Below are 26071 nucleotides of genomic sequence, written 5' to 3'. Positions count from 1 at the left end.
GAGCTCTCAGCACCCGTTCACTCATTCCACCAGAGACTTGGGATCCTCTCCCTCTCTCGCCTGTTTGTAATCCCTACTGCAAACCAAATATCGGTAACACGAGCAGCAGCGAACTGGATGTAGGGATGTTCCGCCCGAACCAGTATAAACCCTTGTGTCCTCCGAGCACACCATCCAAGCCAGACGCGTAAATACAAATTTACTCATCGGTGGTCCGAAAACACTGACAGTTGGCGTGCCAGGTAGGGGCTTTTTGCATGTCTCGACGTCCACATCAGGCCTCGTATGGCTAGTCACGGCGTCAGCTGGGTTCCGAGCGTGCACGTGTGCTTCAGGAACCTAGACTTCATCGTTACGACAGAGGGAGAGTTGGCGTAGGTTCCCACCACCGTACAGCCTCTCCACCCCATCGACCTCGATGCGATCGCCGAGACATTTGAGGAGCTACAGCTGCACGCACCAGAGGCCCACGCCCTCGGGAGCGACCAGCTCCTCGGCTTTGATTACTAGAGGCTAGAGCACCAGCTCGACGCCTTCCTAGGACCCCGACCGTCCTGAGAGGACCTACGCCGCCTCACCTTCTCGTTCACCAACGTCATGACGTAGCTTGCCGGAGGAGAGCCGCTCTCCCCGGAATACCTCATTCGGAGCGCCCCGACAGCGCTCCCATTCGGTACGCAACACCGTAGAGACTATTGGCCACCTAGTGGCGCAGCGTATGCCCCCATCCCCTACAAACAATGAGTTTGTGGGGATGACCGAATACATCATGAAATCTTTCCATGACCTTCTTGTGGGAGAATCAGAGTCGCCCTCTGACTCTGACTCTAGCAGGAGGAGCCATCACCCCTCACGAGAATATTTCATGGCAGGTACCCCTGAGGGATACATCGAAAGCATCCATGAGGGAGGGGCTACCCCAACAGATGACCTCGACGACAAGGTTGAGGGGGATACAGGGGCCCCACCTCACCTGCGGGTAGAGCAATTGAGGGCGCAACACCAAGAGCTCAAAGAAGCGTGACTCTAGCTCGAGCAGAAATGCGTGGAGCTCGAGCGCCATGGAGACGGTGGGCGTGCGCGTGCCATGGCCCGCGACGTGAACCGAATGATCATCGAGGAAGATGAAGCCCTCCCACACTTCACTCGGGTAAGCTAGAACATCGCTGTCGTGGCGGCCTTGCTCTAGGGGCTTCCGGAGCTCGTGACACCCAAGGATCGTCGGGCCCATCATGAGATTCACATGCTACTCGAGCGTGCGGTGGCGCAGTAGGCCAAGAGCTCTCTATCCCGATGACGCGAGCTCGACGCCAGCCAGCGCGCGCCCTTAGAGCGACCCGACAAGGACGTGTCAGTCCACCAGGCGCAGCGAGGCAGCAGGCCGCGCGCCGTGGCCTCGATGCATGAGCGTCTCGACCTCCACCATGATGCGTGCAACACCCTCGATCCCCACAGGTGTGCCCACGACGATGAGAGGGAGGATGCTAGCTGCGGATACCACCCTCGTTGTGGCGGACGCTACGACAGCGGCGAGGACCAAAGCCTAAGCCCTAACTTGTCGGGACCTCAGGCCTTTGGCCGACACATCCTCAACACCGTCTACCCACCGCGGTACCGACCACCAACCAACATCTCGAAATACTCTGGCGAAACAAACCCTAGACTGTAGCTCGAGGATTATCGGCTTGCTTGCCAAGCCGGTGGAGCGGATAGTGATAATTTTATTATCCACAACCTTTCCATTGTTCCTAGCCGATTTAGCGCGAACGTGGTTGGAACACCTAACGCCCAACCGAATCCAAAGTTGGGCGGACCTAAAAGAGATCATCGTGGGAAACTTTTAGGGTACATACGCGCGTCCTCGAAACCCATGAGATCTAAAAAACTACCGATAGAAGTCAGGGGAAACTCTTCGTGGGTACATCAGGCGCTTCTTTCGGCTGTGCAATGAGCTGCCCGACGTTGCTGACGTCGACATCATAGGAGCTTTCCTGTCTGAGACCACCTACGAGTCCCTAGTTCACAAGCTAGGACGTAAGGGCCCATGAACCACCAAGGAGCTCCTCGACATCGCCACCAGCCACGCCTTGAGCGAGGAGGTGGTCGAGGCGATTTTCGACCGCCCCAAGGGCAAGGCAAAGCAGGACAGAGACCCTTACCTTCGAGGTGGTTGGGTTCCACGGGACCTAACACGCCATCCTAGGACGTCCATGCTACACGAAGTTCATGGTCGTCCCCAACTACACCTATCTGAAATTGAAGATGCTAGGTCCGTGTGGGGTCATCACCTCCTTCTAGCGCGCCTACGAGTACGAGGTTGAGTGCTACGAACACGTCGTGGCAATTGTCGCCTCCAAAGAGCTTGCGGCCATCAAGGAGGAGGTTGTCGAAGAAGCGCCTGACCCCAAGCGGTCGACCGAGTCTTTTCGAGACTGTAGAGGGCGCTAAGGAGGTCCTCATAGACCCCAGTGGCTCTAAGGGCAAAGTGGTGCGCATCGGCACCACGTTTTCCTCCAAATAGGAAAGCGCGCTCGCCGACTTCCTCCGCACCAACAGAGACATCTTTGCATGGAGACCCTCAGACATGCCAGGCATTCCGAGAGAAGTCGCCGAGCACGCCTTAAAGATCAGGCTCTAAGGGCAAAGCCGGTGAAGCAGCGCCTACGTTGCTTCGACGAGGAGAAACGCAGGGCCATCGGCGATGAGATTGCGAAGCTTTTGGCGGCCGGGTTCATCAAGGAAGTATACCACCCCGAGTGGTTAGTCAATCCCGTTCTTGTATGAAAAAGAGTGGGAAATGGAGAATGTGTGTTGACTACACGGGTCTCAACAAAGCGTGTCCAAAGGATCCATTTGCTTTGCCACGCATAGACCAAGTAGTTGACTTGACCTTAGGGTGAGAAACCCTTTGCTTCGTTGATGCGTACTCCGGGTACCATCAAATCGTGATGAAAGAGTCCGACCAGCTCACGACATCTTTCATCACCTCATTCAGATCGTTCTGCTATGTCATAATGCCGTTCGGCCTGAAGAACACAAGGGCTACATACCAACATTGCATGCTCAAGTGTTTTGGGGATCTCATCGGGCGGACCGTCGAGGCCTACATCAACGACATCGTGGTCAAATCCAAACTGACTGACCAGGTCATAGCCGACATAGAGCAGACCTTCACGAAACTCTAAGCAAACAGTATCAAACTCAACCCTAAGAAGTGTGTTTTTGAGGTCCTAAGGGGTATGCTGCTAGGTTTTATCGTCTCCAAGCACGGCATCAAAACCAACCTAGAGAAGATCTCGGCCATCATGAGGATGGGCCCAATCTAGAACATAAAGAGGGTACAGTGACTTATAGGGTGCCTCACCATGCTCAGCCGCTTTATCTCATGCCTCGGTGTACGAGGTCTCCCCATCTATCAGCTTCTGAAGAAGGCCGACCACTTTGAATGGACGCCCGAGGCCCAGGAGGCACTTGACAAGGTCAAGCAGCTCCTAACGAAGGCCTCGATCCTGGTCCCCCAACCGATGGGGAACCGCTTCTGCTCTACGTTGTGGCCACCACGCAAGTGGTCAGCGTCGCCTTGGTGGTAGAGCGAGAAGAAGAGAGACATGCCCTCAAAGTGCAGCGTCTCGTGTACTTCATTAGCGAGTTCTTGTCTGATTCCAAGACTCGCTACCCCCAAATCCAAAAACTCCTATACACTATCCTTATTACTGAGAGAAAGTTGTGTCACTACTTCGAGTCGCATCCGATGATGGTCGTGATGTCCTTCCCTCTCGACGAGGTCATCCAAAACTGGGATGCCACAGGAAGAATCGCGAAGTGGGCACTCGAGCTGATGGGTCAAGGCATTTCATATGCCCCTTGGACGGCCATCAAGTCCTAAGTGCTGGCTAATTTCATTGCAGAGTGGACCAAGGTCCAAATGCCGCCAACAGTCGTTGACCAAGAGTACTGGACGATGTACTTCGATAGATCGCTGATGAAGAAAGGTGTCGGCACGGGGCTGGTCTTTGTTTCGCTCCTCGGGGTACACATGAGGTACATAGTTCGCATTCATTTCCCCTTCAATAATATGGCCAAGTATGAGGCACTCATCAACGGCCTGCGCATCGGCATCGAGTTGGGTATCCGATGGCTTGATGTTCAGGGTGACTCCCAGCTGGTCATTGACCAAGCCATGAAGGAATCAAGCTGCCACAATGCCAAGATGGCTACATATTGTTGAGAAGTCTGGCAGCTGGAGGACAAGTTCGACGGTTTTGAGCTCAATCACATCCTAAGGCGCCTCGACGAGGCGTCCGACACGCTGGTGAAAATGGTGTTCGACCAAGAGCCAGTGCTGATGGGCATCTTCACCAGCGATCAGTACAAGCCCTTAGTCCTCTATGAGGAGCTGGAACAGATTGGTGATGGGCCACCTACCCTAGGCTCGGGGGCTGACTAGCCGGTGGCTCCATCCGACTCTGAAGTCATAGAGCTTGACGAGGATCTAGTGATAGAGCCCGACCGTCTGGCCGACTGGAGGACGCCTTACCTCGACTACCTCCTCTATGAGGTATTGCCGATGGACAAAACAGAGGCTCGGTGGCTTGCACGTCACGCCAAGTCCTTTGTCGTTATTGAGGATGAGCTCTAAGGTGAAGCCACACTAGGATCCTACAGTGCTGCATCCCCATCGAACAAGGAAAGCAGTTGCTAAGTGATATCCACGATGGGGTCTATGGGCACCATGCCACACCTAGGACCCTAGTTAGAGACGCGTTCCGACAAGGCTTCTACTGGCTGACTATAATAGCCGATGCTGAATAGATTGTGTGCACCTGTGAAGGGTGTCAATACTACGCTCGACAGACCCACCTGCCGGCCCAAGCACTCCGAACGATCCCCATCATGTGGTCATTCATGGTCTGGGGGCTCAATCTGGTTGGACCTCTCAAGAGGGCACCCGGGGGCTATACACACTTGCTTGTCGTCATAGATAAGTTTACAAAGTGGATAGAGGCTCAACCGATCTCCGCAATCAAGTCCAAGCAAGTTGTATTGTCCTTTCTTGACATCATCCATCGTTTTGGAGTCCCAAACTCCATTATCACAGACAACGACACATAGTTCACTAGGAAAGTTCCTCCGATTCTACGATGAATACCACATCTGCGTCGATTGGGCCACCGTGGCGCACCCCCGCACGAACGGGTAGGTTGAGTGCATGAATAGCATGGTCCTACAAGGCCTCAAGCCTAGGATCTTCATCCGGTTGAACAAGTTTGGCAGACGATGGGTCGCGGAGCTTCCTATGTTGCTCTAGAGCCTGAGGTCGACCCCCAGCCGGGCCACCGGCTACACGACATTCTTTATGGTCTATGGTTCCAAGGCTATCCTCCCGATTGACCTCGACTATGGAGCACTGAGGGTCAGGGCGTACAATGAATAGGGAGTCGAGGCATCCCTCGAGGATGCCATGGACCAGCTAGATGAAGTGCGTGACATTGCCCTCCTCCACTCGGCCAAGTACCAGCAAGCGTTGCACCAGTACCACAGCCGTTGAGTACGAGGTCGGGCCTTCAACATCGAGGACCTAGTGCTCCACCTCATCCAAAGCAACAAGAACCACCACAAGCTCTCTCCACCATGGGAGGGACCGTACATCGTTGCGGAGGTGCTCTGACCAGGCACCTATAAGCTCAAGACCATCGATGGCAAAGTATTCGTCAACACCTAGAACATCGAATAGCTACGTCATTTTTACCCTTAATCTATACACGCTTTCTCTTATCGGTTTTGCTATCGACTCCTTGATATTTAATGACACCTGACCCCAGCAACGATAAGGGGTCAGGCGTCACTCGGGGGCTGATAAGAGCGTATCTATCTAGTAGACATTTTCTATGCCCAACCCTTTCTCACATTAAGATATAGAAGTAGGGGATGCAGAAACAAACTATGAGTGACACTGGTTGGACCGCAAGAAATCTACGCCCCAATGACTACGATGTTTTTGCTCACCAGCGTGATTAGAGTTTCTTGCCCGCACCCTGAGCTTTTTAGCCTTACCTATGGAAAGAGTTGGAACGCATTAAAGAGTATATCTATCATGTTAAGATCTAGAAGCAAGGGTTACGGAAATGAACACTGAGTAAAACTAGTCGGACTGCAAGAAACCTATGCCCCAGTGGCTACGGTGTTTTTGCTCACCAGTGTGATCAGAGTTTTTTCACCCGCGCCCCGAGCTTTATAGCCTTAATGATGGAAAGGGTCGGAACGCATCAACCTTTTTATACAAAAAGGGGAGAAGAGCTAAAAATCTGTTTGGCCATAACAAAATTTAATAGCTTGTCCACTTATTATAAGTTCATCACCTAGCTTATCTACCTAACTATTTTCTTGGGGGATGATCTCATCCTCTATCTCTATAGGTAAGTCCCATGCTAGAGGGGCCACCTCCTTCTCGATGTCGTCTAGCTTAGCGTCGGTGTACATAGGCGCGAGAACTGTCATAGGTAAGGAGGGATACAGAGCTAAAAATGCTCCTACAGCCCATTCAGACCCAAGAGTTTGAAGGTTGGCCCTCCAACGGGTTCACAGCCGCTCCGGGGCGCCCTTAGAGTGAGGGGTGGAAAGGGATGGGCCCACTAGCGGCCAATACCTGGGTGCACGAGCGTCGTGGGCATCCTAGCCCACATTCGAGTCTTGGTCGGTTTCCAGTCCATGGTTTTTCCTCAAAGAAAGGCAACGAGCACTTGGGACTGGTCGAATGGATCCGAGAACTATATGGATTGGCCACTGAGAATCAGGAGTCGATCACCAGCTGACCCATGCTGGACCCCCATGAACAGGAAGCTAGGGCCCCACTTGAACTAGCCCGTTAATAGCTCACCGAGCACCATGTTTCGTCCATCGAGGAAAAACATGGCATGACTTAGCCCCTCTGTTTTATCGAAAAAAACGCTTGAGGGATGATGATCACAAAGATGAGCTGACCCCTCGACCGGAGCCCTGCAACGCTCAAGGGCTCGAGGGAAGTTGGACTCATAAGGAGACTAAATGCGTGGTCGCAGGACGATGGCTCAGATCCTAGGGAGGAAAAGGTCATGCACTAGGGGGCCACCTCCTTCTTGATGTCATCTAGCTCGGTGTCGGTATAGACAGACACGAAGCCTTGGCTCATCGTCACCAGATCGATGTTATCATAATGAGAACGGGCGATCACGAATGATAGGTGAACGCCAAAGCGAAGCGCGCCCCTTGCCATATCATGTGCCCAGTCCGTGATCTAGGTGGTGTGAACAACGAGCGAGCTTGTCTCTTGCTCTGGGGCTAGCTGGACGGCGATGCACAGGTTGTCGTGTTCATCGCTCTCCTTCTAGAGGGTGTCCTTCACCTCACTGAGCCCCTTCTCTAGGCCACGGCTCTTCACCACCTCCGCCCTGAGCTAGTCATTGAGACCTACCTAAGTCACATACCGACCTTGTCAAAAGGCTTACCATGGATTTGAGGGAGAAAGATAACAAGGGAAACCGGAGACTTACCGTTCATATCCACCCAAAGCCTGCACACCTCATCACGCTGCCATTCACCTCGGCCTCCAGGCACCGAACCTCTTCTTGGCACTGACCGACATCCGTGGTGAGCCCAGCGGACACGTCCTTGGCTGCAACCTTCAAGTCCCTCTCCCCCTAAAGCTCATCCTCGAGGTGGTCGATCCACAGCTGAGTGTCAGCGCGCTCCTAGCGAGCCAAGTCAATCGTCGTGTGGAGCTCATCTACGGCCCAGAGCAAATCGTCCCGCTCCTTCTGTAGCCGCTCGGCCTCCATGGTGTCTGTGCGCACCCTCTCGATTAGGGCCACGAGCTTCTCCTTGGCCTCATGGGTGTCGTCACGAGCATCCTTCTTCCTAACTCAGAGGTCAGCCACCTCCGGGCAGCAGGGGCAAGCTCAGCAACCTCCTGACGGGCGACAGCGAGCTGTGTGGCCAGCCCCTCACTCCGCCATGTCTCCTCAGCAAGGAACTAGGACTTCTCCTAGCTATGGACCATAAGGATCTGCATAGATGACAAGACTTAGAGGCATGGAAAGAGAACATGAGGGTCAGAAGCATGGTCATATCATAGCTGGCCAACCGAGGCGACAATGTCATGCATCGAGCTTAGCATGGTGGTCAGGGCATGAACCACATCCCCAACCTTTGTGTGGACGCTCCCCCATTCCCTCTCCTCTACTGTGTAATAGAGGGTAGCCACACGGACCAGAGACTAGGACATCCCCATGCCGACCTCTCTTGCGGTGGTAGCTCCTCTAGAGCAGCTCCTTTAGTGATAGAGGGGGCGGGTGACACAGAGACATAGGCCTACCCTGTTGCCACATCCATGAAGGATGCCTCGAGTGCACCCCCTTCCGTCTGCCCCGCTGTGGACACGGCCACCTACATGGATGATGGCATCGGTCGTGCCACCTCTGCCTGTGATGTCGAGGACACGACCGGCCACGCCACGCCCACCATAGGTGCCCCGGATGCACCCTCCTCTGCCTGCTCTCCCATGGATGCAGCCATCGGCTACGCCTCCTCGGTCGATGCCATGGCTGCCCCAACGCCACTCACACTCACCACCGACGCGACGCCAGCCGACTCCTAGCGCGTTTGCTAGAGGAGGATCTTTTTCGGAGCGAGCCGTAGGAGAGTCCCACATCCTCCGACGCTGCAAGGAACATGGCAGTCAGTTTATGGCAAAAAATCATTAAGACAAAAGGACAAAAAAACTCTTGACTCACCCTAACGCCATCATGCGAGGACATTTTGGGGCCAACTTTCTCGACCCTAGCTGCTCCTCATCGGCACATTGTCGCTTCGAGCCCTGCCTCAGCTCGGAGGGCTCGGACAAATCAGAACAGCCGCCTCTCGTTGACTCTGGATGCGCCGCTCAGGGCTCGGACGGAGCGGGGTGACCTATTTCCGCCAGCTTTGGGGCCACCATAGATGGCCCAAACGGAGCAGGATGGTCTGATTCCGCCAGCCCCGAGGCCGCCGTCGAAGGCCCAGACAAGGCGAGGCGTCCTAATTCTGCCTGTTCCGAGAACGCCATTGAAGGTCTAGACGGGGCGGGGAGGTTTGATTCTACCAACTCCGGGGGTGCGTCCTCTCCTTCTTGCCCCATAGCATGCCGCAGGAAGGGTGCTGCCTGTGGAGAAGGCAGGTCCTCATCCCTGGCGGCTAGATCATCCCATGGGATGGGCAACCCAGAGCCATCATCCTCCTCTTTCTCTTCTTCTTCTTCCTCCTCTTCTCCCGATGAACCTTGACGCAGCTTCCCTCGCTGCAGCTTTGCTCGGTGCTTCGACCGCCATTTCTTCTCTTCATCATCCTTCTTCTTCCTTTGTTCATCCACAACATGGTTTGCCGCCCTCACGGCCGCATGCTCTGGTAGCAGCGTGATAGAGTCCTAGAAGACTAACCCCACCGGCAGCTCGATGAAGCCCGCGTTCGGCTGCGTCATGAGATTCCCCCAGGATCAAGAACACGACATTAGCCTCCCCTGTGGCCTCATTAATGCGATGCGTGACCTCACTATCATGGAGTAGCCCCTAGGCGAGCATCGTCCTGATGAGCAGCGCGTTGGGCGTCATCCCATACAGTGGGAGGACGCGCGCCATCAGCGGCGCCACCCTCCTCGCGTGATACCCCCTGATGACGCCGGCCTCAAAGAGGCCATGGGTCTTTAGGAACACAATGGCCTCAAGGAGGTCACACATCCTCTTCTTCTCCTTGATGGTGGCCCCCACGGCCATGACAGTGGTACCTCTTCGACCAGGCACCCAGAGAAGACCGGCAAGGGAGCGGCGGGGTCGTTCTTCAGGTAGAACCAATGTGAATGCCACCCCTCGTTGGATCTTGAGAGCTAGCAGGACATGTACTCGGCCGCCCGCTGCCCCCGGAGGTGAATGCCCACGCATCCCTTTGGCACCGGGGTCTCCTAGCCTCTCTCCTTGTTGATCAAGGAAATGGAGAAGAAATATCTCCATAGCTCGAAGTGGGGCTTGATCCCCAGGTACCCCTCACACATTGCGATGAAGGCCACGATGTGCTGGATCCCGTTGGGGTTCAAGTGTTGCAGCTCAATCTGAGAGTGGTGCAACAGACCCCGGAAGAACAGGTGGGGAGGAACCGTGAGTCTACGCTCGTGGAAGGGCACGAAGGAGATGACATAGCCATCGGGCGGCGCCGGCACATCCTCACGGTCGGGCACAAGCCACTCCACCACATCGGTCCTCCCATAGAAAAGACCACCTTGATGAGGCCCTCCATGCGCGCATGGGAAAACGTCGGAGGCGGTACCACGAATCCATAGAGGATGGAGGCGGGTTGTGGGAGAAGCAAAGGCGGCGGCGGAGAAGTAGAACTACAAATCTAGGGCTCCAGCGACAATTAGCAAGCACGGCAGATCCGAACGGCGGCGTGGGAGAAACAGAGAGGTAAGGCTGTAGTTTTGGTGTGGCAGAAACATGAAGGGTGAGACCGCTATTTATAGGACAGAGAGGGGCGAGAAGCGAACTGTCCACCTAGGTTCATGCGCCCGCTGCGCCGCGTCACGTCACCTCCCTCCGAAGATTGTGCGCATGCTATCTTTGGCCATGTCCCTCGAAGGACACGCCGGATGATGGTTTTGCTTGGTTGATGGGCCAAGAACCATTATAGGTAGGAGGGATACAGAGCTGAAAACGCTCCTATGGTCCATTCAGGACCAAGAGTTCAAAGGCTAGCCCGCGACGGGTTCACAACCGCTCCGGGGCACCCTTAGAGCAAGGGGTGAAAAGAGATGGGCCCACTAGCGGCCAGTACCTGGCCGCACGAGTGCCATAGGCATTCTAGCCCACATTTGAGTCTTGGTTGGTTCCCAGTCTATGGTTTTTCCTCAAAGAAAGGCAACAAGCCCTTGGGACCGGCCAAACGGACCCAAGAACTATATGGATTGGCCGCCAAGAGCCTGGAGTCGGTCACCAGCTAACCCATGCTGGACCCCCGAGAATGGGAAGCCGAGGCCCCACTCGGACTGGCCCGTTAATAGCTCACCGAGCACCATGTTTCGTCCATCGAGGAAAAACATGGCCCGGCTCAGCCCCTCCGTTTTATCGAAAAAACGCTTGAGGGATGACGATAAAAAAGATGAGCTGACCCTCGATCGGACCCTTGCTACGCGTGGGGGCTTGAGGGAAGTTGGACTCGCAAGGAGACCGAACGCGCGGTCGTAGTACGATGGTGGACCGATCAAATCCTAGGGGACCGGAATCAAGAAAAATCTTTCCAACCTCCCTGAATTCTATGGTTACATGCCCCCAAGAAGACTGATCATGACAAAAGGGAATCACCGTCCTACCAGGGCATGTCGCGGGCTACAAAAAGAAGGCCAAGGCCTTCAGAGTCTTGTCGTCTGGAAAAGCCTCCAAAGGAGTATTCTACTCCTCCGCAGGCTCGGGGGCTACTGTCGGGTATCGATATTAGGGATACCCAAAGCAAGGAAGTTAGCGCCCATGCTAACTTCCCCAGATGGCTCAAGACGTATTAAAAGGTCTCGCCCGATCCCAAGGCCGTGGGCTCTGTCTCGCCCGACCTCGAGGCCGCGGGTTCCGTCTCGCCCGACCCCTTGGGTGCGGGTTCCATCTCGCCCGACCCTAAGGACGCGGGTTCCATCTCGCCTAAGGCCACGGGCTCCGTCTCACCCGACCTCGAGGCCACGGGCTCCGTCTTGCTTGACCTCGAGGCCATGGGCTTCGTCTCGCCCGACCCCTTGGGTACGGGCTCCGTCTCACCCGATCCCAAGGACGTGGTTTTTGTCTCGCCCAAGGTCGCGGGCTCTGTCTCGCCCGACCTTGAGGACGCGAGTTCCGTCTCATCCGACGGGGACCCATACCGTCGCCAACCACTCTAGGTCCAAGCATATGGGTCTGGGTCAAAACTCTGACGCTAGGGAAGAGGCTGGCACACCTCGATGTAACCCGTGGTCATGATGGGCCATACCTGGGGATTCACATCAAGAACAGTGTCGGGCGTGCCGGTGCTATTCTGTCTAATCCTCGTACGGACGCTGACAGGTGCGTCAGTTCATCACGACGTCCGCCGGGACGGAGTGAAACGCCATGATCGGCAGATGACGCCTGCGTATGACGCCAGTGATGAACAGGGCCATGACATGGAGCCATCTCTGTTGACATCTACAGGATCGACGGGGCCCGTATGAAGGAGAAGAAGGACCCGGCAACCCTGGAAGCCTTCTTCTCTCTCTGGTTCTTCTCCTTTTTCTCCTCTGTAATATGCGTTTTCCCTTCGCCTATAAAAGGGGAAGCAGGGCGCCCCATAAAAAGGGGAGATCGGGGGATCTAGATACAAGAGCACGATATGAGCACACGGCTGAGCGGCAAGCGAGCTCTCAGCACCCGTTCACTCCTTCCACCAGAGACTTGGGATCCTCTCCCTCTTTCGCCTGTTTGTAACCCCTACTGTAAACCAAGTGCCGGTAACATGAGCAGCAGCGAACTGGACGTTGGGACGTTCCGCCCGAACCAGTATAAACCCTTGTGTCCTCCGAGCATACCATTCGAGCGAGACGCGCAAATACAAATTTACTCGTCGGTGGTCCGAAAACACCGACACATGTGGAAGACAGCCATGAATATGTAGAAATTCCATAAATTGTAAAATCAAGTTAGAGGTAACCCTTTCGTTTAATTGCTAAAAACACTATAATGCACTTATATTACGTGGGAGTAAGGATTTTTCTTTTGTTTTCTCTCTCCAGACAGAATTTCTAAACATGTGAAGTACCCCTGACAAACAAGGAGTAGAGTTGAAGCTGAAGCAGCTTTAAGGGCCTGTGGATAAGTTTTAGATTCTCAAAAACTAGTTTTGCCTCTAGTTTCTAAAATTTAGATTCCAAACAAAAACTGGTGGGGTGTTTAGATCTCCAGTTTTTTAGAATTTGGCTTCATTTATTGCTCACATGTTACAAGAAACTGACAAAAACTGGGTATCAACAACTTCTTGGTGTTTAAGAATCTGAAAAAAAACTGATAAAATTGATCTGTTTGGATCCCACCTAATTTTAAAAAACCAGATTCTTAAAAACCGGCAAAAACTGCATAGACCCAGACAGGGCCTAAGTTGGGGAATAGTTTTTCTGTTCTCTTCGCTGGCCTTTCAAGCAATTCCTTGACCATGGCAACAATTCCCTTTTAAGCAAGTATATTTACTACTACTTGTTTATCTTTAGCTATGTATCTACATGTACATTATGCCTATATATATATATATATATATATATATATATATTATGAATTTTGGAAAGCCAAAAGCAGTTACAAATTGGAGCGGAGGTAGTAGTAAAAAATTGCTTACACGAGTAAGGACAATAAAAAAAGAGTATATTTTCCCTCGTAAGAGAAAGGTTAATAATACAGCCGGCTTACTGGCTGTAAGGTTTTTTTGTAGCCTTCTCTCAGCTCACTCATACAGTAGATAGCTCTTTACAGTTAATACATGGCCCACTTGTCTCTCTCACAGATTTTCTTGGTTCTTGTGCCCAAACCGGCTGTAAGCTTACAGCCCGCTTCTCCTCTCTCTTCTCCCCTCTCTCCTCCACATCAACATTTAGTCGGTTTACAGCCTGCTATTATACTTGCTCTGACGGAGACGTGAGATTCCCCAACAATCATCCAGACAGATCGGCACATGCGTACGCCTGATTGGCAATCATAAGGCGGGCCCAGTCGGTGCAAACTGATCGGCACATGCGTACGCCTGATTGGCATGCTCTTCTTGTCTGTACATTTTTGTATGTGACCGATAATATTAGTAGTAGTATCTTTGGGAAAAATATATTAGTAGTACCTTTCAAAAATACATATTATTAGTATGTTAGCATATGTTCGCAGTATGCTTCTTTTTTTTCCGTTCGATGCCGATGGCCAACCTTGCTCACATTTTACAGTATCTGTCAATTGCCGTGTAGTAGAGAATTAGTACGAAGGATCATCGTAAAGCATATGCCGAGCCAGATCTGACTTCTGAATTCTGATGAATTCCTCTTCTCTGTTCTCTCTCACTCTAGTATCATAGTATGTATTACAGTCGTTTCTTGTATTACCACCGGCACCGTTTCTTGCTTTGTGATTTGTTATTACAGTCGTGAAAAGGGCCCAGCCGCCACGCGCCGCCACGAACAAGCTTCCCCGCTGGGCGCTGGTCCCTCCCGATCCGTCGATCTCACGCGTCGCTGCTGTTTGCCGCGACTTTTCGGTACCCAAGTCGTCGTCACCGTCTCATCGAATTTAATTGAACTGATGCGCTATGCTCCGAACTTGACCTCCGTTTCAAATTACATGTCATTCCAAAAAAAAAACTGGAGAGTCAAAGCATTTCAAATTTGATCAAAATTATAGAGAAAATTACAAAGATTTATAGCATCAAATATGTATACTATGAAAATATAATTAATGAAGAATCTAACGAGACTTAGTTAATATCATAAGTATTATTATGTTATCATATAAATTTCATCTGAGATCTTTTAACTCTCTAAGATTCTTAAAATGACTTATAATTTGGAACGGAGGGAGTATTAATACTCCTATACGTTATTATGAGGTTTGTAATACAATCAAGATAAAGCAAAATGACTCTCTTCAAAAGTTCCGGTGATAGGCTACAGCACTGCTGAACAACACCAATATAATGTTACATACTTCCTCCGTCCTAAAATAACTGTCGTTTTTATTTTTTGAGAAATAACTTTGACTAAATATATATTAAAAATTAATATTTATGGTATAAAATTAATATCATTAAATAGATCGGGTTGAATTTTTTTTCATAATAAATTTATTTGGAGATACAAATGTTGCACATATTTTCTACAAATCCAGTCAAACTTATGACACATAAACCGAAAGGGACAGTTATTTAGAGACGAAGGGAGTACAATTTATAGAGGGCATGTTCGGCTTTTTGTCGATGCCATGATGTGGCGCGTCAGGCATGACACAGAAGTACTGTGTGCTGGCTGTGTAACAACACTAGATAACGTAGGGCTTAGATTTTTTTTTGATAAATTTTAAATGTTAAAGGCTGCTTGTGTGTCATTTTTGTCCCAATTTTCACTATTACTACGTAGAAAGAAATACTTCTTCAACCAATACCACGGTTCATCAGTTTTTTGAAAGGAAAAACACAAAATTTCAACATCCCTAAGAGCTGAAAAGTCCAATCCAAATCAGGTCCAGATATACATCTATCCACCTATCATCACGTCATGTGATTTGTTAACCCTGTCTAGAAAGGGCTTAAAAAGTTGTGGTTGCTCTAAATTGCGTGAGTGTAGAATTTTTTTAAGACGAAACAGTTATTTTCTGGAAAACGAAGATTCTTTCATCAAGATGTGGTGGCCCGTTTGCTAATTCTCCTCTATAGGGGTCGCTGGCTCGCTGGCTGGCCCATCTACCATCGGGCGTAGTGTGCCGGTGTAACTTATCCTAAGAATAGGCCCAGCCTAAAAAATAGCAACAGTGATCGGTATAGAGAGACAGACAACCTAGGTCTGTTTGGTGGTCCTAGGAACAAAACAAATATCCCTCAGTAATTGTAATAAACGGTTCCTCATTGTTTATGTATGTTTGTGACAAACTCATGTGTGTGTGCTGACCGCTTTTGTTTTTTAGCATATTGATTGTTTTTTCTTTGTTTTATTTTTGGACTGTACACCTTATCTCTCCCTCTCTTTCTATAAAGAGTAATGGTATATCTCACAGTTATATTCGGAAATACATTATTGACTCATCATTTTCTGCTCATCTGAATTGATTAGGTTTCCTATGATACAAATCCGGTTATTTGAATTAATTCCTCAATTATCTAACAAAGTTTTTCTGGATTTGTTCTCCGATTTACCATCGTTATTTGCTTATTTGGATTTCAATATGAATGTACTGGCCTGCCTCAGTGTTGTTCTAGGCCTTAGCCTTCGAAACTGGTTGCCGCTCAAGTAACCCAAAATGTAAAGACAAACGAAAGGAATAGGGAATGCCAGAATGACGAATATCAATAATTGGAAGAACTAGGGTTTCATTCCTCCTCTCCTTACACGGCTCTCCTGGAGCTCTATTTATACACATCCACACCATTTACAATGACATAAGTGCCCTTCTAAATGCCCAAATTCTAGAGCATATTCCGTACTCCCGGGCCCTCTTTGGTCAATTCCGCCTTTGGCCTCCCCTGGTGGGCTCCTTCCTCGTTTGGTCCCCCTTCCCCGCCCCGTAGCTGACATAAGTGGGGACCACGTCGAGGGAGCCGTGCAGCTCCCGTCCCCCGTTCGCTTTCGCCCCTTCGTAACACGGAGACGAAAAGGGTCAACCTGCTCAACACATATATCATCATACCGAAAGCGTCATGATGAGCGAAAGGACGCCCTCGCCGCTTTGGCGGGTTACGGGTGTGAAGGTCGAAAAGCCTTACGTCTTAGCCGAGATAAAATGACCTTTGCCTTACCTGCCAATAACCACCGGTCTCCCGAAAGGCTGAATTTTTTTACATTTTGGCCCTTTTTTGAAAGTTTCTCACAAATAGACCCCTGGCGGAAAGAATTCAGAAAATAGACCCTTAGCTCGACGCCATTGATGCTGGCGCCGAGTTAGGCGCCAGCGTCTCTGGCGCCAAGCTGCTGGGCACGGTGAAAATGCCTGCCAGGGGGCTCGGCGCCGGTCACTCTGGCGCTGAGCTCGGCGCCAGTCACTCTGGCGCCGAGCCTCCTGCCATTTAAAAGTGCACGCAGTGCAGTGGCGAGTAGTACATGCTCACTTTTAAAAGTGCATGCAGTGGCGCAGACTGACATAACACATTCAATTGGACTTGAAGAGTCACATCAGAGTAGTACATTCAATGGGGACCGTGTAGCGCATGCGGGAGCTGCACTTCAACATATTCAGGTTTCATATAAGGCCTGGTTTAGTTCCCAAAAATTTTCACCCAAACTATCACATCGAATCTTGCGGCACATGCATGGAATATTAAATATAGACGAAAAAAAACTAATTGCACAGTTTGGTTGGAAATCGCATGACGAATGTTTTAAGACTAATTAGTTCATGATTAGCCATAAGTTCTATAGTAAATAACATGCACTAATGATGGATTAATTAGACTTAATAAATTTGTCTCGCAGTTTCTAGTCGAGCTATGTAATTAGTTTTTTTATTACTATCCAAAAATCCCTTCCGACGTCCCCGAAACATCCGATGTGACATCCAAAATTTTTCATTTCGCGAACTAAACACAGCCTAACTATACCACTCAATTTCACCCACCCCAAGCAAGGGCAGAAAGGACAGGCCTCGTGCTATATTTGCACAATGTTAAAAGATGACACATACATTGTACATTGAGATTAATAAAGTCACTCACTCGTAGTTTCCAGGCGAGCTATGTAATTAGTTTTTTTATTAGTATCCAAAAACCTCTTCCGACGTCCCCGAAACATCCGATGTGACATCCAAAAAAATTTTATTTCACGAACTAAACACAGCCTAACTATACCACTCAGTTTCACCCACCCCAAGCAAGGACAGAAACGACAGGCCTCGTGCTATATTTGCACAATGTTAAAAGATGACACATACATTGTACAGTGAGATTAATAAAGTCACTCACTGTTCACTGTTCGCAACTGCTGCCTTTCAGCATCCATTGACCTTAAGGCCTCACTAGCCTGCTGACGAGCACGTTCCAGTTCCTGCTGTGCTGCTAATTGCAGAGAAGCAGGCTACTCAGCCTTCTGATTAACTTCATTAAACCGAGCTTCCAGGTCATCTTTTTCCTGTAAATGTGTAGGAAAAAACACTAAAGATCAACTTCTTGTTTCAATAATTCAGTATATTCACGAAACATGAGAAACATGCAGCAAAGAGTCGATTACACCACAACAATCGTTGAATCAAATTGTACTAGTTTATTCTCAAACTAATGTGCACATAGGACAGCTGAAAAATTCCATATTTAGGGAGAGACTGAGGCAGTGAAGTAAAAGATCTACTATTTTCAAGCTAAAGTGAAGATAGGACAGATAAAAAATTGGTTACTTCTTACCTTTTGTATGTCTTGTATACGTTGTTTTGCACGCTTGTGAAGCCTCAGAAACTTGGTATCCAGCTCAACATATTTGTCATCGCGTTCTTTTAGTTTCTTTTCCATTTTTTGTTCAGCTACATGCATGGAACTAATGATGAATTAGACTCTGAAACCAAAAAAAAGGGGCAGCAAGGACCAGGTTGTATTACAGATTATAATGACATATGTCATGACCTCATAAATCTATTCCAGCTTTCAATTTTAGTTCTTATTATCTACTAAATAATTTTCTCTATATTTTATGTTGAAACTCTAGTGAGTTGCCGTTGCTTTTATTCAAAAATCCCATTTCTATTTTGTTAAATAAGTATATTATAGGTCCTAAAATGCACTTTAGTTACTCAACAATATACAGCCTGTTCGGCTGGGGCGGAAACGATCGTTTACGACCAAGCGAACAGGGCGATAGACAACCATTTGGGGGCTCTAGATATTGAATTTCTTCTATCGAATAACTTTGTGTGTATTAGTAATTTCTCCTTGGCACCTCTGCTGTTTGTGCCATGTTTGCTTTCCATTTTGCTTTTAGAAATCATGGATTCTGTTGTTTCCTTAACTTTCAATCACATCCAGTCTTATTTTTAGTAAGAGCAGAGGAATAAGACTGAAATCACTGAGATACGGGCTTAAGACTGATCCATGATGAAGTCCAATTTAAAACAGGGAGGGTAGATCATATTAGCATATTTAATTTCTCAGTGATACAACATTCTTAGCCACCTACCTTTCCCTATACTGAGATGTAATCTACCCGTACAAGAAACAAATATACGCAAATAAATAGGGGCTAGCTAATGTGACTCTTCAAGTAATTGAATGCGCTGCACCATCTGCTCCTCTCCATGCGCTTCACGGTCCCCATTGAATGTACTACTCTGATGTGACTCTTCAAGTCCAATTGAATACGCTGTGTCAGTCTGCGCCACTGCATGCACTTTTAAAAGTGAGCATGTACTACTCGCCACTGCACTGCATGCACTTTTAAATGGCAGGAGGCTCGGCGCCGAGCTCGACGCTAGAGTGATCGGTGCCGAGCCCTCTGGCAGGCATTTTCACCGTGCCCAGCAGCTCGGCGCCAGAGACGCTGACGCCTAGCTCTTCGTCAGCATCAATGGCGCCGAGCTAAGGATCTATTTTTTGAATTCTTTCCGCCAGGGATCTATTTGTGAGAAACTTTTAAAAAAAGAGCAAAAATGTAAAAAATCCGACCCAAAAGGTAGTCTTGCGAAAACACTGATGGCAAGGCGGGTGGCGGCGTAAAGGCAATGCCGCCCCCCAACACTCAGGTTAAGTTGTTCTACCGATTTAGCAAAGGGAACATTATTTATTTAATTAACGGTGCTATTTGTTGATTTGAATTTCGACATAGCTTCAAGTTGACTTCTTCTACCAAAGCATTAAAGGAAGGGCACATTCTTTGATCTAAAAAAGATGCTTTGCTGATTCGGATTTTCACCCCCAAAAAATGCACCGGCCAAAAGGCTAAAAAAAGGAGAGAAAAAACATCCTAATCCGTGCGCTGAACAGAAGAGTTGAGAGAAAAACATGCATGTCCATCCATCCAAGCATGCGAGCAGCCTGAAACCTCGTGGGCGGGGCGCCACAACACAACATAATCCGTTCTTTCGTCTTTAGCGGAGCACGCGGGTGGCCACGCCGGAAAGCCAGGCGCTGCCACGACGTGTCCCGCCGCGTCCGCGCGCCCTCCCCCGCTCCACTCCAATCGTCCCCGCCCGCCGCCCGCGTGCTCTTCCCTCGCGCCCCGCTCCGCCCCGCCGCTATCTATATCCATTGCCGCTCGTCCCCTCAACAACCATCGGCACACTTGCGTTGCTGTCATCCGCCTGCAGTCCATGGCCACTGCCAGCCTCGCGCTCTCGCTGCGCCTCGCGCCGTCATCGCGGCCGCTGAGCCTCCGCCGCCGGGGGAACGCCGTCGTCACCTGCCACGCCACCACCGCCACGTTCCACCAGCTCGACGCCGTCGGTGAGTGCCTGTGCCTCGATCCGAGGCTGTCTGTTCCGCCGAATTGAGATTGGGTATGCTGCAGTTTTGGTTGATTAATGCCGTGGTACGGTCTCGTCTCTCGTGCGTGCGCTCAGCGGTGAGGGAGGAGGAGTCCAAGTTCCGGACGGCGGCGGCGGAGGGCTGCAACCTCCTACCGCTCACGAGGTGCATCTTCTCCGATCACCTCACGCCGGTGCTCGCGTACCGCTGCCTCGTCAAGGAGGACGACCGCGAGGCGCCCAGCTTCCTCTTCGAGTCCGTCGAGCAGGGCTCCGAGGGCACCAATGTGGTGAGTCATAGATTCGCTATCCGTGACACCCGGCCGGCCGGCTCTCGGCCTCTGGTAGTCCAGACATTTCACCGAGCATGTGATTTGCAGGGGAGGTACAGCGTGGTCGGGGCGCAGCCTGCCATGGAGATCGTGGCCAAGGCTAACCATGTGACAGTGATGGACCATGAGATGAAGTCGAGGAGGGAGCACTTCGTGCCTGATCCGATGAAGATCCCCAGGATCATCATGGAGCAGTGGAACCCGCAGATTACTGACGGCCTCCCTGATGCATTTTGTGGTACACTTTTTCCCCCTTCCAGTTACTCTGGATTTAGAATGAGAATGCTAGCTGTGATTTGTGTATCTCAAATTGTTGTCATACTGTCACTTGCCATAGATGATACATCTGTGAACTTCCCTTGAGGTAAAAACATCCTCTGTTGCCTCTTGCTTTACATACTTGGGGTGAGGCCATGAGCCTTGTCCTATTCTCCATGCGCATGTTGCTAGTACTCCCTCTGTCTCAAAATGATAAGAGCATTTTAATAGGAAAAAGTCTAACAAAATATATTTTAGCCGTTAAATTTTCTTACTGTATGTTGTCATTTTCTAATAAATCAATCTCAAATTAGAGGCACTTTGGATATAAGTCTATTGATACAAGTTTCATGTCTTAATCTTGTATGTAATTTGAATAATTTTGTTGGTCCAAGTTTGTATATTTTGACTTCACTTAAATAGCTAGAATGTTGTTTGGTGATATACTAATATTACTTCTCTTCAATAGCTAGAATGCTTTGTAGGGAAGACATGGGGATAGCTCTTTGTTTTGTATCAATTACGGTCACAACATTTTTATGATATTTTGTAGGGGGATGGGTTGGATTCTTCTCATATGATACAGTACGTTATGTTGAAACAAAGAAGCTTCCTTTTAGTAAGGCACCTGCATGACGATAGGAACCTTCCTGACATTCATTTAGGCCTCTACAGTGATGTCATTGTGTTTGATCATGTTGAAAAGGTATGTACCATATACACCATCCCTTTATATGTTTCGGTTGATTAGATAATACTCTAATTTGTCCATTTATACATGGTCAGCATGCATACTCAAATTATAGATGTGGCTTTCTTCCTTATGAAGCTACTCAAGCTATTATAAGAGTGCATGCTTGTAAATCAGATGGCGTTGTGCTCCCTCCGTTCCAAATTATAGTTCACTTTAGTTTTGTCCTAAGTCTTCTTCAACTTTGACCAAGTTCTGAGAAAAATATATATTGACATCTGCAACTTAAATAAAGTGCTATAAAAACATATTTCATAGACAATCAAATGAAACTAATTTAATGTTGTAGATATTGAAGCATTTTTATATGAACTTGGTCAAAGTTTAAAAGTTTGATTTAAGACAAAACCGAAGTGAAATATAATTTGGAATAGATGTATGTAACTTTATATAGGGTTAGTATACTCAAATTATAGATGTTGTTTTCTTCCTTATGAAACTACTCAAACTAATATAAGAGTGCATGCGGCATAATAATGCACGCTCTTCATCCTAGTGTTTACTAGTATTATGCTATCATGAAAGGTTGATCTGTTAACATATTTCTCTCTAATAAATTAATAACTTAAAAATTGTTTATATGTTCTCGTGTAAATTTTATATTTATATGGTATAGCATTGGACATGATTAGAATTATGTCATCAAATGTTTACCGCTTCATTCCTTGTCATGACTTTTTGCACTTTTTATAAGTTATCCACAACCACGTATGGTGATTGACTTTTCCTATATTATCACTCTCTTAAATATTAAAATTTTCCAACCACTCTATGATGATTTTTTTGATAATTTTAACAATTGTAAATAGGTAAAACTACACCATATAGGAACAATATATTTTTTCGAAATATATTTATTTTATAAGTTCTACTTTTGTTTAATATCAACAATAACCACATATCTGGCAAATTATGAGTGTTGCTTACCGGTCTAATCTTTATTTGCTATAGAAAACACATGTTATTCATTGGGTGAGGACGGACTGCTATCATTCTATTGATGAAGCATATGAAGATGGAAGAAATCGGCTTGAAGCTTTGTTATCAAGATTACATTGCCTCAATGTGTGAGTTATAGGACTTAGATAACTCGTCGTTTTTCATAAGTATCATTTCTTTCACTAGCGCTTATTTTACTAATCAGTTATTAATCCTTCTTGTAGCCCAACACTTTCTTCTGGTTCGATAAAACTTAACGTTGGAAACATTGGCTTAGTAATGCAAAATTCAACGATGTCAAGAGAAGAATATAAAAATATCGTTGTCCAAGCTAAAGAACGCATCTTGGCTGGCGACATTTTTCAAGTAGTTTTAAGCCAACGTTTTGAGAGACGGACATTCACCGACCCCTTTGAAATCTATCGTGCATTGCGCATCGTAAATCCTAGTCCATATATGGCCTATCTACAGGTGACTATAATACATGTAAAATATTTAGTTTTTTTATAACATGTTGGCCAACATATACTAATTGATGTACATGTGATTCATCTCTTAGGCACGAGGTTGTATTCTCGTGGCATCAAGTCCTGAAATTCTTACTCGGGTGCAAAAGGTAATAGTGAAATATAAAATATATCTCCAAGTTAAATTTTTACCCCTATTTTTTAGAATTGTTTTTATATATAGCGATATTGTAGCATGTGTAAAATATTAACATAGTTTATGATTTTTCTATATAGTGAATGAAAATATAGTTGAGATGTGATATGATAAAATTAGGCATGAATTCAAAACTCCCAAAACTGGATATTTAGCAATATTATTAGAGCCAATGCGGTTTCAAATTATATTACCCTTTCACATGCTTATGTTATCGCAAATTAGTCTCAGTGTTTATTGCACTGTCTTAAATATTATAAAAAGGAAATATTACGGTGAAGTGAACATAATGAACTTTTTTTATAATTATATTTTTAGAGGACAGTAGTTAATCGACAGCTTGCTGGAACCATAAGAAGAGGCAAAACAAAAGCTGAAGACAAAGTTTTAGAACAATTGCTTTTGAGTGATGAAAAGCAGCGTGCTGAACATATTATGCTAGTAGATCTTGGCCGAAATGATGTTGGAAAGGTTCATTTTTCTCATTTCTTATTCATTTTTATTTTTTGTTGGCATACTTTATTTCCAATTCATTTAGAATATGTGTTGTTGTGCCATTTATATTTCTTCGTTACCTTCTAATAAGCAATTGAGAATAATATCCGTGATTTCAAGAAGCTTCTAGATGACAAGATACTAGGGTGGTCATGGCTTTATGTTAATATATAGTCGATTCTAAAACTAAATATTTTTAGGATGGTAAACATATTAAGAAACTGGATAGAGATGCAAAAAATTTTAGAGTACAGATATTTTATGTGGAATGTTCAGATGGTTGCCACTTGCCATGAATCTAACTTTTGTGTACAATTATATTTTCAGTTTTATGTTTAAACAAATTTGAGCAACTCTCTATAACAACAAAAAATAGATAAATTTTCCATTAGACACATCATTTCTACACTTTTGTTAGTGGCTACTAATGAAATGCATGCAATATCAATGAGAAGGACTTGATTTGGTTACGATTTAGATAAGACAAACTTTTATATGTGTTTGTCGTACTATGGTTCAGAAACAGTTAGTTTGGTGGTTTATTAGTTATTATATAGTTATTACACAGCTATCTTGTTTCATCTACAACGAACCTTGTCACGTGTACAGGTGTCCAAACCAGGTTCAGTAAAGGTGGAGAAATTGATGAATATTGAACGATATTCTCATGTCATGCACATCAGCTCTACTGTGAGTCTTCTTTTACGATAATAACAAAATTCAACAATATCACAATTTTCATGATGCATTAGTTAAACAATTATGGTCTTTATCATATAATACATGCTGACCATTAACTGCTTATTATGAATGTTTCTGTGGTAAGTAGTAGAATACCAATTATATAGTATGAACTTAACATGTTTTTATGTTTTGTATTATCAATAATTATTTATAAAAAACATGCCTATTTTTAAACTTATGTAGGTCACCGGGGAGCTACGTGATGATCTTACGTGTTGGGATGCACTACGAGCTTGCATTGCCGGTTGGAACAGTTAGTGGCGCTCCAAAGGTAACTTGTTGAACCTGTAGTAGTAGGCATGCATAACCAAGGAATGAACAAACATGATTGTATCCCTTAAATGTTGTTCTGACATCGAATCCACTACACATTAGCTGAACTACACACTATTAGAACAAAACTTTACTTTCTAGAGAAAGGGGTCTCGCTTTTATAGAAAATCATGGATTTAGTACGACAACTGCAATATGATATGATAGAAGGCGGGAAAAAGATAATATCAACATACACAATCTCTAGAAAGAACCATTAAATACACCAAGATTAGCTAAACATGTGCAAACTATAAAACATACAAAAGTTGTTGTTAACGTGATGAAATATAGTATATGTCAACTAGAGATGGCAAGTCCTTCCCGCGGATATGGTACAAAATTCATCCATGGGTGCGAGTCTAGATATAAAATTCTACTCGTGGATACGGGTGCAGGTATATTGCTTTACATGTGCTTGAAATGCAAGGGATTATATCTATTCTAGTGATAAACCAACTCACACATGTAGATAATGATAGGTATCATACTTAATAGGTGTGCAAAATGTTACTCGCAGGGTATAAAATTTTACCTATTATTACATAATTCGTTGTGAGCAGTAATTATTCCATTTGCAACTTAGCTGGCACACTGCCATCATTAATGTCAGCCTCCCTAATATGACTAAATTGGTGATAAACTTGTTGTAAATTTATGAGTTTTAGTAACCATTAAGAAACTTATAATAATTTAGGATATATATATATCATTAATATTTTTCATTGCATGACCTTTGACTAAGTGGTGTCTTCCCCTCAAATGATGTTATTGGCAAATATTTATTGTTTTTCTTTTTTTCTCTGAAGCTGTCTTGAGTCTGACTTCTCATGTCATTTTGTGAACCCAACCAGGTGAGAGCAATGGAGTTGATTGATCAGCTAGAAGTGAATATGCGTGGCCCGTATAGTGGTGGCTTTGGAGGGATTTCCTTTTGCGGTGACATGGACATTGCACTCGCTCTTCGCACTATCGTATTCCCCACAGCATCTCGGTTTGACACCATGTACTCCTATACGGACAAAAAGTCACGGCAGGAGTGGGTCGCTCACCTCCAGGCCGGAGCTGGCATAGTTGCTGATAGCAAACCAGATGACGAGCACCAAGAGTGTCTAAACAAGGCTGCAGGTGTTGCTCGTGCCATTGACCTTGCCGAATCTACATTTCTAGAAGAGTAGCCTAGTCAAATGAAGCAAATGTATGTTTTCATTCTCTGTATATATGATTATGGATTATACTAGAAAACATACTTTCCTAGGTTGAATAAAGGCTCAATTATAATAAAGTTAAAAATATGAAAAACAAATGATAATCTTTAGCCATCATAGCATGTTAATTTACATTAAAAATTGACACACTAAGGCGAACAATCAAGAATGACACGACAAAACATCTAGTATTCTAAT

General features: G+C 46.9%; 1 pseudogene; it reads left to right on the top strand.

Moving 5' to 3' along the window:
* Positions 1-19749: 19749 nt before the first annotated feature.
* Positions 19750-25971, top strand: LOC136481203 (anthranilate synthase alpha subunit 1, chloroplastic-like; annotated as a pseudogene).
* The last annotated feature ends 100 nt before the right edge of the window (positions 25972-26071 follow it).

The sequence above is a fragment of the Miscanthus floridulus genome, chromosome 1 (assembly GCF_019320115.1).
Source record: "Miscanthus floridulus cultivar M001 chromosome 1, ASM1932011v1, whole genome shotgun sequence".
Lineage (NCBI taxonomy): Eukaryota > Viridiplantae > Streptophyta > Magnoliopsida > Poales > Poaceae > Miscanthus > Miscanthus floridulus.
This window is presented reverse-complemented; position numbering and strand designations above follow the sequence as displayed.